This window comes from Lissotriton helveticus, chromosome 10, assembly GCF_964261635.1.
Source record: "Lissotriton helveticus chromosome 10, aLisHel1.1, whole genome shotgun sequence".
NCBI classification, from domain to species: domain Eukaryota; kingdom Metazoa; phylum Chordata; class Amphibia; order Caudata; family Salamandridae; genus Lissotriton; species Lissotriton helveticus.
This window is the reverse complement of record NC_136071.1, coordinates 171,756,962-171,775,402: the sequence shown is the minus strand read 5'-3', so window position 1 is coordinate 171,775,402 and position 18,441 is coordinate 171,756,962. Positions and strand designations below refer to the sequence as shown.

The window sequence follows — 18,441 nt, the reverse complement described above, 5'->3', positions numbered from 1 at the left end:
AATTGTTGACCAGCAGTGTGCCTGTCACTGTGATATTCTCCACAGAGGAGGCAATGTGAGGACACAGCGGCCCGATTCACAGAACTAATCTGAGACAAAATCTTAAACTTACTCCTTTTGGAATTCACAGAAGGCACTTAGGATTTAGAACCATTCCAAATGCACATTGATCTCTCCAACCCAGTAGTGACCTCTCTTTCAACACAACATAAACGTTTCCCAATGCTTGTCTACCTTGAAATTCTAAGCTAGCTACAAAATTGCCTAATACTGGCAACTTGTTGTTGTTAATAGTAGTAAAGTTAGGAGTCCTAACTTTACTACTACTAAATGCCTTCTGTGAATACCAAAAGTAGTAAGTTTAACCAAAAGTAGTAAGTTTAACGAAAAGTAGTAAGTGCCTTCTGTGAATACCAAAAGTAGTAAGTTTAGGATTATGTCTCAGATTAGTTCTGTGAATCGGGCCCTCAATGTTCACACTAGAACAAAGCATGCTTGTCACCATGCAAATCTTCAACGGGAGCTGATAATCTTCCTATTCAGCCTACTGTAGTGCACCAACAAAACGAGATGGATGGGGTGAACTTCCTCACCCAATTTGGCAGCACGCACAATGCTCAAACGTGATCAAGTTACACAGCCGTTTCCCCGGATACAATTACACTCTCACGCTGTGTGTCGTGTGACACTCCTCAGGCCGATTGTCGATCACCCACGATTCCAAATGTCGCATAGCAGCATCCCTTGTCACCAGGATTCAGCGCCCAGACAGGAAACTTCCCGGTGCCTGACACACCACTCAGCGCACACAAGCCGGGAGGCACGAACCTTTCCAACTTGAAAGCTGCTGATCAGTGACTGCTTGGGTATGACGTGGCCCAACACAGTTATCACGCCCCCACAGCAATGCACTTAACACGTACCACTCCTCATGCTGACCACATACCAAGCCTTTTTTTAAATCCAAAACAGGCCACTTAACAAAGTCAATCCTTGTTCCTCTCAAGCAAATTTCCAAATTTATAGGTAGTACACCAGCTCCTCAGGTCAAAGTTTTTCCTCAGGTGGTTCTCCAAATCACAGCTGCTAGCAATTTAATAAGATAAATAGAGCTTTCAACCCAGAGGCCGCACAACACGAGATGCACACAAAATAGTTTCTGGCAGAAACTTTCCTCCACAGTGTCCTCCTTAGCAGGATCCCACCTTTGTTGCCAATTTTGTGAAGACAGGACACAAGAATGTGTTGTATATCTTCTTTATTCAGATCCCAGAAATGGCCCCAGGTGAGCCCACCTGATCCTCAGCAACTGTGTTCTCCAGCTTCTCAGAAACAACAAACCTGATTGCAGAAGTGGAAGCACACAGGTTGCATTGGAATGGCATCTTTGTTGCCAGGAGGCATGCACATTCACATTAACATTAAAAGAATACAACACAAGGTAAGTTTGGAAGCTACCATTATTACATTCTTGTGTAGTCATATGCTTCACAGGCTTAAAACTAATGATGGGGGATAAACAGATGAGACAATACTGTCTCCAATGCAATGTCTTCCAGCCTGCCTTAGACTGGAAAGCCCTTGTAGCCACAGCTCCAACCACCAAGTGCATCCACCAAAAATGCTAGATCCATACTGAAATGCATATAAATGTTCGCACCCTCCTAGCCATGTACGTGAAGAGACTGCCTCCAAAAACATCTGTAAGTCTTTGATACACAGAGCGATGAATTGAAAGGGGAATAGCTGACTGGAGTGGAAACAATTTTATGAAACCCCCCCTTGCTATGATATGACATTTAGAGGCAAATAATAACAAAACTGTACTAAATGCCAACATAGTAAAGAGCATGCCTTTTTACACTATTCCACTCAACCTATTGATTCAAACTATATAACTACAGAAACAATGTAACACTCCATAATGCCACTTAACCAGAAAGATATTTAGTTGTATTATGTATTCAGAGAAAAAGGTGTATTTATGCATGACCAACCCATAGTAAATACATTTAGAACATTCCCCAAGCCAGGTATTTTGCTTCTCACTAATTCCTGCTAGTGTTTACTAAGGGCATCCCATCTAGGGTGAATATTTAGTGGCAAGGAGGATGGTCCTAATATCTGATATTCCCAACAAATAAATCAGGAAAAAGTGGGTCTGGCCTCATGAGTCCAAATCGGGGGAGGGATGCATGTAGTCATACCTTCCTCAAGGCTCCTCTCTGGGGAATTACCCGTTCGCCCATGGCTCCGGAGATGAATCTTCTGGTTATTTGCAATTTGCTTGGAGATTCCCCTCAGGGGGGCGTCCTAGAAGAGGTGCAGCACACGGGTAATAAAGCCAGAAGTTAAACCAATGCATGCCTAGTCTGTGCCACTCGGTACACCTGCATGTCTTGCATAACTAGGGGCACATGCATATCATTTGCCTCCAGGGACACTTTGATAATCAGAGTTGGCTCCATATCTTTCCCCTTCAATAAATGATTTTTTAGCCTTCTTTCTGTTCGGAATTCTAATTCTCAAAAGAGTCAGGTTAGACAGCATGAGAAGGGAGCATGTCATGCTGAGAGGAAGATCACTGAAGGCATGGGTTAGGGGAAAAAGTAGCCTACATTTCCCATAATTCTATGGCACCTAATAGGAGATCTGGGTATAAGGTATTTTGGATACTGTGGAAGTCTGGGTTGCTCAAAATGCAAACAAGAACTAGACTGCACCTGTGTAGTCAATACTGTATGAGAAGGTGCATGTCTCGGGCAGCATAGGCAGTGGGACTATTTAAGTCTGAGGATAGTAGATAATTGCTAGGCACCTTTGTATAGCTTCTCGTTCCAGCTAGTTCGGTGCTATACTCTTGCTTTCTTCCCCTTTGTTGTTTTCTCCCTTTCTCTCTGGTTAGTGTGATTATATTCTCCTTGATTGGTGTTTGTGCATTACTTCCTGAACTCACTTTGACTCCAGAGGCTTCAGAAGAAGGAGACAATTGTCGCCTGTGTGTCTCCCTTGCTCTATCTCTCTTCCGCCAATGTTCTGCTCATTATCTCTCCTTGTAATGTGTGTGTGTCACCCTCAACAGAGAGCGGTAAGCCTTAGGACTCTCAATAGTCAGGGGCGGCTCCTCATTTGAGCGGAGGGGCGTCGCCCCACAAGCCCCAGAGCTGAAAAATAAAATGTTAATAACGTTTTTTATTACCATTTTATTTTTCAATAGCCAGTCCTGAACTAAGTGGCAGGAAGGGGCGGGGCAAACGCTGCCGAGTGGCAGTAGCAGGGAGCAGTGCGCTTTAAAATGTGTGTCTCTTTTGGCCAGCAAGACATGCACATTTTAAAGTTCTCTAACCTAGCTGTCTTAGACAGTTGAGTTAGAGAAGCGCAGGCCTCCAGTGCTCTTAGGAGCGCTGGGAGAGCATGCTCTATCCAATCCTGGTGCTGCTTTCGGGCTGTGAAAGCAGCACCAGGATTGGGTAGTGCAGTTTCCTGCATCAGAAGCTTCCTGAAGACACCTGAGGGAGGAGGACGTTGCACTGAGATGGTAAGGTAATTTATGGATTTTTTTGTGCCCCCCCCCCTGCGCTACTACCCTCAGTACAAGTCAGCCGCCATTGATAGCTCTCATATCTACTCCAAACTTGACACTTTCCTTTTGTGTGCCCAAACCTGAACCAGAAATGGACAGTAAACTGATGCTCAAAGTTAAACCAAAAATGACTCCACATCGGCCTGCCAAGGCAGATCTCTTAGCGAATAAGCCACAACCTCCTTTAAACCATCTAAAATCTGGGAAGAAATGTTAAGTGCACTAAACCCTGCCCAGTCCTGTCCGTGAGCCACTAATATTCTGTTTGGTTGAATCAGGGCTTTTTCACTAGATCTCCCAGCAAACTCAACCAACCATCTTTGGTGTTTCCGCACAAGGCACATTTGATTGTGCATTAATTTAGTTGAGTTTTGATTATACTCGTGGATCTTAGCTGGGAATGCCTAGGTACTGCTTTTGTAGACTGCATAGACTCCAGAACTGAGCGGCTAGGCTCTCAACTAAAATAATATGCATAAGCAACTATATGACACCTTCCCCGGCCAGGGGCTCTACTTGTGGCATGACAAAGAACGTAAAATTAAAGCTCCTCTTTGACCCACATTGAACCTATTAAACGAAAGGCCTGACATTTCTGATGTAAAAAAAATAAATATATATATATAAATGTGTATGTATATATAGATTGAGAAAGCCTGCTGTGACAGGCGAAACGCGTCTCTCTGTGCTGTGCTGGGTCGAAGGAGGCTTAATTCCACGGGACTCCAGAAAAGCTGCACAAAATTCTTTTATTTCAGCATATTGCATGACGCATTCCATTTATTACAAACTTTCTCAAATGCTGCCGAGATTCAACACTAATGGTTCTCCCACCCTCCTTTTAAAGCCGGTTGCCCTGCTACAATTGGATAAGGCAACACAGGTGACCAATGCACTGGGAAGGCGAAAAACCTGGAAAGTGGATTATATATATATATATATATATATATATATATATATATATATATATATATATATATATATATATATATATATATATATATATATATATATATACATATATATATATATATATATATATATATATATATATAAATATATATATATATATATATATATATATATACACACACATGTATACACAATGTATTTTTGGGGGGAGGCCCCCCACACCCCCAAACTTATCTTAAATGCGTGGTGAAGGCATACGTTGTAAAAGCATATGCATTCTAAAAACAAGCGTGGTAAAAATGCATGGTAAAGGTACAACGTGGAAAAAAACCTTGTTGTAAAGGCTGTTTCCCCGATAAGACTGTATTGGCATGCCACTGCAGGCACGATTTGCTCGAATCTCAGCCAGGCAGCAATTGACACTAGTGAATAGATATATATATGTCCCCCTTTGGCGTTCCTCCTTTTGAACACCCAATCCGGCGGCACCCGCCCAACAAACTCCAACTCCACTGTTTCCAGGTCAGTTTTTAAAAGTTCATATTTATTTGGCTCCCATATGGCACAAAATGCACAGTCCTTATCTCCACAATCTAGGAACGACGCGTTTCGGCAAAATGCCTTCTACTGAGTCAGTATATATAAAAAAGCATTGTTGTAAAGGCATACGTTGTATAAGCATATGCAATCTAGAAAAAATGCAGGGTTAAAAATGTGTGGTAAAGACATGCAGAGTATTTCCCTGTGTTGTTCCGTCATACAACCAGTCTTATCACTCTGGTGGTCTCATCATTACATTGTGGCGACGAGCACAACAACGGTGAACCTACGCTGTTTTCCTGTGCTGCTGAGGTACGTTTTCTTGTGACACTGTCTAAAGGATTGTGATCCTCATCTCCAGCATTGAAGGAACTGAGCATGAGCACAACAGTTCACTAGGGGGTGATGTGCCAGTTTATGTGGCAAAATGGGATTTTACCAGAAAGGATTATCCTGCCTTTGCCTGTAACTGCTATTTCCTCGTCCTCTGTTCACAAGAACACTTAAGTTAAAAAGGCTTGCTCTGCAGTGGTCACGTGAAGTGTTAGAACCAGCTTCTTTCACAACATTCGATGAGGGATGCTACTAGGGTAAGCGGCGCCTAATATTACTCGCAAGATTATGCTGCTTGACGCAATGCAATCATGGCCGGACTGCACATAGAGGGCACCGGGCATTTCCCCGGTGGGCTGGAGGGGTGGGGGCCGGTTTTGTGGCCGCAGGGGGCCGCTTTTCTTACAGGGTGCCGGTTTTGCCGCAGTGCTGCAAAATCGGCCCTCTGTAAGAAAAGCGGAAGCAGTGCTTAATGGCTAACTGTAATATATGTCTTGCCTCGTGCTGCACGCAGCACGAGGGATTCCCTCATGTTTGCATTTGTATTGCTGTTCCATGCCTCCGTTCGGTTCTAGTACTCTGAGCAACGATAGTCAGTTGCTCGGAGTCCTGGAGTCGAGCGGCAGCACAAACCTGTGGGTGTTACCGTTTCTAGAATAAAGAAGATACTTTTATTCTGCAACGTTTCCTGAAGCTCATTTATAACATTTGGCGAAGAGCGGGTCCCGAACCTCTTCAACACCCACCAGGAAGAAACTCGGCTAACCTTCGAAAACTGCCGGCTCCACTCCCACCGTTCTCCTCACCTTTGGACTTCATTTGCTCCTTTGCTGCCTGCAGTCCGTTCTCCTTCGGAGAGATTTCCTTCCCAAATTTGCCATTCCCCTGGCTGTTCGTCTCGAGCCTCTCAACGCCTCTGTCTCGAGCCTGCCATCGCGTGAGTACCACGTCATCAATCATCACGTGAGTACCACGTCATCCAGCGCGTCAACCATCTACTTCCTGAGGCACAATCAACACTGTTCTTTCCAACGTTACTAAGTCACCACGCTCACGCACGGCGGCCATTTTTAATTCGGTTGCCTAGTTACAGCTTCACTCACACGGAGCCGATTTCACAGAAGCGCCTCAGCGAAATTATCTTCCTTTTGCCAAACAAAATCAAGCGCTTCCTTCTTCATTCAATAACAGCACTTCTGGTATTGTGTTATACTTATTTTTACTTACATTGTGTCGAATTTCACTATTTTATTCGAGTCAATTTGCCTCATTGACAATTACAGTGCATCTTATGCCTCAATAATACTTTCATTTAATTGACATATGTCATTATTTTTACCAATTCTTTAACCTCATTTCATCAAAATTTAACCACAACTCACCTCCAATGGCTTCCAATCAACAATTTGCTCAACCTCCACCTTTCTTACAACTTCCTGGCAAACCAACTATTCCTTGGCGTCAGTGGGTTAGAGCTTTTGCCAATCACATGGTGGCAATTGACGCAGTCAAGTTTGCTCCTGAAAGGAAAGTTGGCATTTTATATGGTTGCTTAGGTGTGACTGCACAAAATGTATTTGAAAATCTTCCAAGGTCTTCTCCTCCATCTGGTGATGCTGGTGATAGTTGGGACGAATATAAGGAAGCTTTGTCTCGCTTAGCTCGTCACTATGGTGAAGAACCAAATGAAATGCTGGAAAGACACAATTTCTTTAAAAGGAGACAACAAGAAGATGAGTCTGTTGAAGAGTACATTGCCCAATTGAGAATATTAGCGTCTACATGTGAATTTGAATCTAATCCTGATATATACATACATCAATTTGTATTTGCGTGTTATTCAAAAAAGATTCAACAACGCCTTTTAAGTTGCAAGAAGCCCACTCTTCAAGAAACTATCGACATTGCTAAGAGCATTGAAAGATCCATCAATACATCCAATGCTCTTCAGAAAGATCAACCTCATACTTCTGTTCACACTTCTCCATTTGATAATTCTAGTTCTGTTAATTTAGTTAGTATGAATAAGTCTTTTAGACAATTACAAAGAAAACCTAACCCTTATTGTTACAGGTGTGGTTCTAAATCCCATATTGCCAATAATCCCTCTTGCCCTGCTACAGGTAAAAAATGTGTTTTATGTAAAAAAAATTGGGTCATTTCCAGGGCATGTGCAAATCCGTCAAAAGGACATCCAGACCTTCTGTTAATAATATTGTATGTCCTGATTTGGATGATTGCATTGATGAATTCCAAGACATGGTTGTATCTATCCATTGCAATTTCATCGATGCTTCCAAATTAGTCAAAGGTCCATACTGCTCTGCACTATTTGGGAACATTGAAGTTACAGTAATGGCAGATTCTGGATCTCCGATAACCATTCTTAACGATATTTTCTTTTATGAAAAATGGAACAATTCCATTTCTTTGGTTGAATCTGACCTCAGTCCCAAGGCATTTGGTGAATCAGATATTATCATGCTTGGCTATTTTGACTATAGGCTGGAATGTTTTGGCAGATCTATCATTACAAAGATTTATGTTGCGATTAAGGGTCGCAATATTGTTGGCTGGCAAGATCTCGCCAAAATGGGTATCTACCTAGTTCCTGGTTCGGATGATCCCATTAGGGTGGGTGATCCTCCTGAAGGTTATTCCCCTATTCCACCTTTTGTTCCTGATTGTCTTCTCATTAATGATCATGAGTCAGACATTAAACAAATCTTAGACAAATTTCCTAAAGTTTTTTCCAATCAACCAGGTACTGTCAAAGGCTTTCGTCATGAAATTAAGCTGAAAGCTTCTGCTCAGCCCATTGTTCATAAAGTTCGCCCTGTCCCTATTAGTGCCAGGGATGAGCTCAAATCTGTACTCGTTTCGCTTAAAAAGGATGGTATCATTGCACCTTCAGACTCTTCCGAATGGGTTTCGCCCATCGTTATCGTTCGCAAAAAGAATGGTGAGGTTAGGCTGTGTGCCGATTTACGCACATTAAACAAAAATATTTTGGTTGATTGCCATCCCCTCCCCAAAATTCACGACCTCCTCGCCAATCTAGGTGGCGCAAAATATTTTTCTTTAATTGATTTGCGTTCGGCATACCATCAGGTGCCCCTAACTGAATCTTCTCAAGATCTCACCACTTTTGTGACCCCATTTGGTGTTTTCAAATACTTAAAACTTCCATTTGGACTCGCTAGCGCAGCTAGTGTTTTTCAAAAAATAATGGACCATCTTTTTGAGTCTGTTCCTGGAGTACAGGCCTATCAGGATGACATTTTGTTTTTTTCGCCTGATTGGAATTCCCATTTGTCTCATTTATCTTCTGTTCTGGGCAAGCTCAATGAAGCTGGCATGACTGTCAGAGCTGACAAATGCAAATTTGGTTCTCAATCCTTAGAATACTTGGGTCATACTCTTACTCCTGAAGGCATTAAACCCAAGTCTTCTCTCATTGAGGCTATCACTCATGCTACTCCTCCCAAGGATAAGGATGCTCTCCGCTCCTTTTTGGGTTTAGCGGAGTATTATGCCCGTTTCGTAAAAGGCTATGCTCAAATTGTTGAGCCCCTTCGTTCTCTGCTTCGCAAAGGCTCTAAATTTTCTTGGTCTGAAGAGATCGATGCCTCTTTTACCAACATCAAAAACATGATTGTTGGTGCTCCCGCATTACATCCTTTTCAAGATTCTGCCAGATGTTTCATTATGGTTGACGCCAGTTTGACTGGTTTAGGTGCCGTATTAGGTCAGTGGGTTTCTGGTAGAGAACACACAGTTTCAAATCTCATTATTGGTGGCCTTCTATTGAGTCCCAGGTTAAGTTTTACATTGATTCATGTAATGAATGTTTACTATCGGATAAGAAATGGAAACTCATTAATACGCCCTTCCATCCTGTTCCTTTTCCGGTCAAACCCTGGGAAAAGGTTGGATTGGATTTTTCTGGCCCATATGATGTCCTTCCCCATGACATGAAATATGTCATTCTTTTGATTGACTATCATTCTAAATGGTTGTATCACATGTTTTGTGACTCTCCCTCTTCTGCCAATGCCATCAAATTTTTACGGAATCTGTTCATCATTGAAGGTTGTCCTTCTGTTGTAGTTACCGATAATGGTTCCCATTTCATATCCGAAAAATTTAACTCATTTTTACTGGAACATGATGTTGTTCATTTCAAAGTTGTACTTTATTCGCCCACTTCAAACGGTTTAGTTGAACGGGCTAATAGACTTCTCAAAGATGCTATTCAAACCGCCATTTCCTCCCACAATGATGTAAAGAATTTTATTGAGGAAAAATGTTGGTCATACAACATTTCTCCTCATTGTACAACTGGGATGTCTCCCTTTTCCTTACTGAGAAATAGGAATGTTCACACCAAATTGTGTCCCAAGTGGTTATCTGAGAAAAATGTTGAGATCTCTCAACCTTCTAATGTTTCCTTATCTGAAAAAGTCTCACAAAAACAACTTGTCATGAAGAGCAAACATGATTCAGGTAAATGTTTCAGTCCTATTGTCTTAAAAATTGGTGATTGGGTACTCATTAAAAACCCAAGAAGAGTTGCTAAAGGTATCTCTAAATTCTCCACCCCAGTCCAGGTAACTGCTGTCAGTAAGGCTTCTGCTTTACTTGGCAACAGAGGATGGTGGAACAAGAGAGCTTTAGTTCATTTATCCAATTCACAGGCTCGCTCATTATTGTCCTTGAATAAGGAACAATTTGATCAGTGTGACTGGTCTTTTTGGTTGGATCTCCCAGTTTCTTCTGACTACTCCTCTTCCAGTCCTTTGTCGGGTACATCCGCATCATTATCAGATTCATCTTCCTTTTCTGATGCATCCGCCTCATTGATGTGTTCCTCTCCCTCAACCGCTGATTCTGAGGTTGGTGGGAAAGTGTTACATCAAGCTTCTGCCTCATCTGTTCGATGTAGGAGGTTACCTGTCAGGTTTAATGATTATATTCTAAATTGAAATTTGTTTTCATGTCTCAGTTTGAAACACTTTTATTGTCACAGATTAATGATTTTGTTTTCTTCTCTTTCCTCATTTTTTAAATATTGTGAAAAGGGAGAAGTTGTAATATATGTCTTGCCTCGTGCTGCACGCAGCACGAGGGATTCCCTCATGTTTGCATTTGTATTGCTGTTCCATGCCTCCGTTCGGTTCTAGTACTCTGAGCAACGATAGTCAGTTGCTCGGAGTCCTGGAGTCGAGCGGCAGCACAAACCTGTGGGTGTTACCGTTTCTAGAATAAAGAAGATACTTTTATTCTGCAACGTTTCCTGAAGCTCATTTATAACACTAACAACCCCCCCCCTCCGTTCCCAGGGCCGGTGGAGAAGCAACCTGCCAGGGCTGGTTGCTGTTCTCAGTCCGGCCCTTAATGCAATGGCAGCCATCTTGGCCTGTTGTTTACACAGGTTACCGGCCATATTAAATGCTAAATGTTGACTGGACTTCTCACAGAACTTGACAATTTGAAGAAACTGTTCATGTGCTACTACAGCTTGTGGATTACATGTACTACAAACTATGTTAAAAGTGTGTGCAAATATTGTGAGGACATTTCGAATTCACTGTGCAAGCCCAGATGAAGGGCTTCTATAGTCATCATGTAACACACTGAAGGTTCATAGGTTATTTGGCTTTACTGATATATAACACATGGGATTCTGCTATTCCTGGGAAAATGACTGTCTCTAATTTCTGGATAATCGGTGACGTGTAACTCACCTTGTCGCAGATTACAAAGACATAATGACAGAACTCAACTGTAATAATTTATTACAGTTGAGTTACAATGTCACACTCCCTGATGCCAGAGCCAACAGCCTAGTGAAAAGGCAGAAGGACACAAAGCATAATTGATTAAGATATTTATAGAATGGAAACGAAACATGGCTTTTCTTTCTTCTGCTATGTTTTTCTAGCTGTATGGTGATGACCAGAAAGGAGATATTTATGGCAACATGTTTATTTTTTGCACTCTTTAGGTAACTATAGAAAAGAAATAATCTTTCTGCGCATTCCAAGCTACTGCGCCTTTTTAAAAAAAAATGATTTGATGTAAATTGCTTCTAATATCTTCTTGAAGCAAATATCTGCCATCTTTTTTGATGTGTTTAATTTTGCTCTAGATATTCTATTTTTATTCTTCATGTTTGCAAACATGCTTGGTCTTCTATATGAAAGCGCTACATGACAAAGATTTATGTGGTTTATTCGAAAGGTGATGTGTGACCATGTATTATAAGGGATAAAGTACCACCTGCCGTACATCAAAAGAATATTACAAGTTACCCTGGCGTTCCATAATCATATAAAAAAAACTCAGCCTTCGACCTCGTTCCTCTATATGGTCATGGAACTCCTTTGTGATTTGCAATATCCTTATAATTTTCGGCAGAGTGTATTTTATTTCATATATTATAACTGAACAGAGTGCACAAAAGGGGCATCGAAAGCTGTTCTAAGTAACATCAATCATTTGCTAATTTGTGCCAATACTTCACAATTTTAAGCGCATGCGTTGTTTGTTCTGTTTTTGTGCACCTGTGTTAGATAGTATTAAAGCAGAGATGCATGAACACAACAATTCTAGCCTCTGTGTTCACTGTAAAATCTACAGAATTTAAGTACCAACCATAGCCCTGATTTCTGAAAGAGTCGAACATTTTTTTTTAATTAAAAACAACTTTGAATAATTCAGGTCGTCTGGCTTCTATCAGCTAAAGATAATGTGGTTTCCAACCCCCTGATATATTTCCTTTTTAGAAAGCGGCGGAAGGTTCTGTGTCCTGTCCATCATCATGAACTTGGCTTAATTAGATTTCTGCTGATGGCCTGGCACATGAAAGAGAACAAACCCAGAGTGAAGCAAGGGTTTAGTGAAAAAAAAAAAGCCCATGCCCGTTTCCCTAGAAACGGTGACGTCACGACAGAAGCCTCTCTCCGCACCACACCAAGCACCCAGGAGCTGAAAGAGAGAAAGAATGAAAGGCCCCAACGGAGCTTGATTGGGGTTGCCAGGCAACAGTACTGTCGAATAATGCCCCTTTGTTCGGCAGAGATTGTTCCACTAAGTTGGGAAGGAATGTGGAAAAACCCATGATTAGGCTCAAGGTACAGAAAGTAGCAAAGTTATCTTTGTTTTCAAACACGAGGCATTATGTCCAAGTTCCTTATTTTTCCGAATATTATTTTTTACTAATCTGCAGCAACCTCATAATCAAATGCTGCATAATGCTTGCCAAACCTTTTGTGTAATAGTCTGCCTATCCTCCAAGCAACAGCTTACTGGTATAGAACCAACTTGACTCACATAGATGGTGTGTACCATCTGGGCACAAGTCTTAAAAAAAGAAGTGGGGGGACTGACCTAGTATGGCAGTATGCAAGTGACATCATAATGCGGCGCATGACATCACGGTGCACAACATCACAGCGCTCTACCACGGTGCACAACATCACACATGATATCACAGGAATTGACATCATAGAAAGTGGCATCACAAGCCGTGACTTTACAGGAAGTGGCATCACAAGAAGTGACATCAGATCTAAAGCCCTCACATGTATGTTTAGCAGGTCTATCATGTGTACATTTGAGCGCATTGTGAGGATAATAGCACAGTGAGCTATGGAAGCTGATATGTGACTTCTACACCTTGCAATCCCCCAGTTTTGTGTAATACATCCTGTACATTTATTTACAAACTTATACAATTGATTTTTCATGTAATATGCACGTGTTGATGTAAAGAGCTCTGACACCCTGCATTGGAATGAGCATGGTTATACAAGAAAAATTGTGGTACTTAAATTAGTCCAACGCCTCCTCAGGGGAAGTAAGCTCTATATAAATGCAATCTGCTTTTTGTAAATACTGGGAAAGACCAACACATCTGACATTCTTACAATGAATGCTAACAAGGTGTGAGCCTTTTGTTTCCCCTCCACTTCATTTGCATCAGGTGTGAGGCTCCTGACTGCTCCCAGCCATGAGACTCGAACAAAAGGAGGCCTGATGACCCCTCAAATTCGGACTTTGTTATGGGCCCAGCAGGAGCCTTAAATAAGAAAGCCCTGTCCCCGCCTGCACGTTGTTGCTTGTTGCAGATGGAAAGCAGACAACGTGAAGGCGCTGCTGAAAGTGTCCCGGTGTTTGGAAATCACACCGGGACGAGTTCAGCACATTATTCAGTGGGTCCCAAATTCTTGTAAGGGTGGACCACCAGCATATACCCCCGACTCGTGCCCTGTGTACCATGAAGTGGCGTAGCTAGACCTGCAGCAGTCCCTGGCAGCCCCTGAAAAGCGGGGAGGAGAGACAGGGGTGCTGGCATTGTAGGGGCAGTTGCGGCGGCCGCCACCGCCTCTGCAACGGCCGCAGCTAAGAGCGGGGGGCTGAGTCCCACCGACCTCAAAACCCGTGCCACCCGGGGTGGGCCGCCCCCCCACCTTCCCTTGCTACGACACTGGTACCATGCTGGCTTAGGATTAACCCTGGGCGGACAACTACACTACGCTCGTGTAGTTTGCGAAGTTTGCGCTACTTCGCACTACGCAAATTGCACGTAGCACAGTGCAAACACGCGTAGCGGAGCGGTAATTTTTTGCTTGCTCATGGCCCTCAACGTCAAGTTGGCGACCGAGAGCGAGCAAAATGACACCCCGGCGAGACTTTAGCCGCGTTCGCGATCAGCAACATCAAGATGGCAATCGCGAGCGTGAGAAATAAACCTCCCGGCGAGATTCACAACGCGGGGAGGTCAGGTTTCTCATTGCGAGTGGTTGCGTATGCTCGCGACTGCTTGCGATGAGAAACTACCAGTTCGCGTTGAGAAAGCTGCCGCTCGAGTAAAAATCTACTCGAGCGGCAGAAAACGACAGCTCGCACTGTGCAAGATGCCGTTTTCAATGATTGCACAGTGCGGACAAGCATCCGGCACTGTGCAATCATCGCGAACAGCGCACTAGGCAGTTCGCGTAGCGCTACGCATAGCTCGCGTAGTGCGAAGTGCACTTTGCGTAGCTACGCGTAGCGCTGCTTCGCGAACTACGCCCAGGTTTACTTAGGATGCGGAACTATGAAAACAATGAAAGTCGATAAAATGTAAAACCGATATCTATAATGATTGAAAGAGCCATGGGTTTTATTAAGAAATGTTGAACTGGCGCATAATAATATAATAAATAATAATTCCTATTTCTATAGCGTCAACATAACACCCCTGTAAGGGTTTCAAGGCAATGGGGGCCATCGGGGAGATTAAGTGAGCTGCTGCCCAGAGTCACATGTTGCTGAGCTGAGCTGCCGCCGGCGATCGAACCGTTAACCCCGCGCTCCAGAGTCAGCCACTCTGGCCGCTGCACCACACCCTCCCTATAAATAAAGACGTGCAACTAATCAAACAGGGATGTGCATGTACAGGAGTCAATTGCATGTTTTTGTTTGGAACGCTGAAAGTGATCTGGTGGTTTTGCTTCAGTGTGGTGAATTTTTCAGACCCCTGAGAACCACTGCATTCCAGGATCCCGATACTCAGAACTATTTGTCATTTAAGTGATGTCAACGGTAAGATGATTTGTGATGTCACACCTGATGCTATCAAAGCTGGAATTTGTGATGTCATTGGTTGCGAGTAATTACTGCGTAGCTAACCACATCATGCCAATTTCAGTGTTTTTCAGGTTTATCTTTTGTTACCATAATGTCTTAGTAATCGTGTTTTTGTCTGGTTTGCTAAAGAGATCTTGGGGGCATTCAGAAAGCTACCCTGGAAATGCTTTCCACCCGTTATCTACTATTGACGTTATGGTTTGTAACTCACAACTTCTGGCTTTCTATGTTCTGGCTTTATTTGTTTTAGGATGTCCAGGGTCAGTGTGTCTCTCTCAAGGAGCAAATCCTTTTCACACCAAGTCCCCTTGTATTCTTCCACAAGTGCTTCTTTCTGTAAATAGCACTCAAATCTTGTTATTATCTTGTCACATTTGCTGATTTTTCTGAAGTCAAATATCAGGCGCTGTCTTCAGAGGGATCTTGGTGTTTACTTTTCTTTCTCTGACTTCAAAGTGAGGGGATTTATGTGACAATCTTGCTGGATACCGGGAGTAGGAAAGGGTTTCTTTCTAGCACACAACATTGTAATGACCTGTGCAAGTATTTCAGAATATATCAGAATTAGGACTGCACAAATAAAGCCAATTTCTTGTTAATTCGGAAGTGTGTTGGAAACAAAATACTTTAATATGATCAAAACAAATCAATACACAAGGTGATGCTATTTCCACACATTATCTTATGTGCACTGTATAGTTTTTTTTAGTATAACCATATGTCTGTGCAAATGTAATAGTCATTTCAATTGAATATGTGTTGTATGTGATGGCAGTGTGCTACTACACCATGCATACTCCACTCTATGTCACTCAACTCTACTATGCACCACTCCACCCCACTTCATTCAACTCTGTACCACTCCACGCTACAGCAGTCCACCACTACACTCTACTCTACTCTGCACCACTCCACTGTATGTCACTGCACTCGGCGCCACTTTACTCTATGCCTCTGCACAACTCCACTCTTTGCCACTCCATTCTACCCCACTCTGCAACACTGCACTCTACACCACTGCATTCTATGCCAAAACACTCTACGCCAATACACTTTACTCTGTAACACTCAACACTACGCCTTTGCACTCTACACCAATCCACTGTATGCCACTCTAATCTACTCAGCACTACGGCACTCTACACCACTTTACTCTATGCGATTACACTCTACGCCACTCTACTGTACGCCACTGCATTCTACAATGTTGCATAGTGAGCTACTGAATTCTATGCCACTGCCCACTACATCACTGTAATTTGCAACACTCTATGCCAATGCACTCTACACCAGTCCACTCCACTCTACACTAAGCTACTCCACACCACTACACTCTACTCTATGCCACTGCACTCTTCACTGCACCACTCTGACCTACCCCACTACATTTTACAACACTGCATTGTGTGAGCTGAATTCTATGCTGCTGTACACTACATCACTATACTCTGCAACACTCTATGCTAATGTACTCTACACCAGTCTACCCTACTCTTAGCCACTCCACACCACTTCACTCTACTCTGCAGCACTATATGCCACTGCATGGTATGCTACTGCACTCTACTCTTCACCATTCTACTCTATGCCACTGCACTCTACGCCAATGCATTCTATGCCACTCTACACCACTGCACTCTAAGACGCTCTACTCTGCAACACTGCACTCGATGCCACTTATCTCTATGCTACTCTACTCTGCACTACTGCATTCGGTGCCAATGCACCTTACGCCACTTCACTCTACACCACTCTACTCTGCATTACCCCACTCTGTGCCACTACACTCTGCAGTACTCCAATCTACACCTCTGCAAACTATGGTACTGCACTCTATGGCACTGTATTCTACTCTGCACCACTCTACCCCGCTGAACTCTGTGACACTCTACTATACTCTTGCACCACTGCACTACGCACCTCTGTATTCTATCCCACTCTAGTGTACTCTGCACCACTGCACTCTACAATGCAACACTCTAATGTTATGCCACTGCATTCTACGATGCTGCATTGTACACCTCTGAATTCTATGCTGCTGCTCTCTACAGCAGTGTACTCTGCAACACTCTACACCAATGCACTAACTTAAATATATGGAATACCTACTTTAATTATGAGCATTATTAATGGACAGAAGTGTAAGAGAATGAAAACAATTTTCCACTCAAATTTTGTACTTTGGTGTAGAATACATTTTGTAACTCCTAGAATAGAGTAATCCACCCTACTCTACACCAGTGGTTTTTAACCTTTTGACTTCTATGAACCCCCACTTAATCATTTCTGGAACCCAGTGACCCATACTAAATCATTATTGGAATCAAGGGACGCCCCCCCCCCCTCACCAAGTCATTACTGGAAACCAGGGACCCCAGCCTTAGCATGGTCGATGATTTGAACCACAAAATAATACACAAAAAATACAGAAAAAAAGTGTTCACAAAACAAATACACGAATTATGACACATTTTATTTATTTCGCAAAACAGATATACATTTAAAAAAAATCTAAATTTACATTTTAATAGAAAGGTTGGAGCTATTCTAAATTCAATTGAGGCCACACATCGGCCATACTATATTCTGTTGGATATATTTGCACTGCTCCCCATAAATCAATCTCAGGATACTAACCTCATTTTTGGCCTCCGATTACAAATTCGATCACATTTAAAGTATGTTTTACCATTTTCAAATGTATATTTAGCTTCTTTATTAATTTACACTTTATTAGTCTGTTAATGGTGTTTAATTTTCTAAGTAGTCACGGACACCCTGAGGAGTCTTAGCGGACCCCCAGGGATCCCCAGACCACAGGTTGGGAACCACTGCTCCACTCCCCTCCACTGTATTTCACTCTGCATGACTCTGTTCTATGCCACTCTAATACAAGACACTTTATGCCACTCACGCTACAACACTCTACTCCACTCTTCGCCACTCCACACTACGACACTCCATGCCCTTCTCCTCTGTGCCACTAACTTTTAGCCATGCTAAACAGCAGCCACTAAAAACATGGCTAAAAAACATTGGCAAAGCCAATAGCTCTTGTGTAGGCGAGGCCTATTGGCTTTGCCAATGTTTGTTCTCTTAATGTGTTTTTGGTAAGAATATGTGTTTTGTCTTCTGACTATTTAACCACAGCTTACATTTAACAATCTTCTCAGTATTATTTTCATGATATACTGCATACCGCTTCCATGAAGCCATAAGACCCTACACAGCTTTAGCCTTGCGCAGCTCCAAGATGCTCAGTAGCTGCTGGGCATGGCCTTTGGACATTCACAGCGCAGAACCTGGCACTGTGCTCAGCCCACCTGGCTCATTAGTAACTGTGCATAGCCTTCTGCTCTTCTGTCAGACCTCTGGTGCTCAATACCCACTGTGCAAAGCCTTTAACCATGTGCAACTCAGCGCCAGGCGACCCCCTC

General features: G+C 42.8%; 1 protein-coding gene across 2 annotated transcripts in view; it reads left to right on the top strand.

Moving 5' to 3' along the window:
• Nucleotides 1-18,441, top strand: part of MMD2 (monocyte to macrophage differentiation associated 2) — a 341,543-nt gene that overhangs the window by 143,148 nt on the left and 179,954 nt on the right. The window lies entirely within an intron of this gene.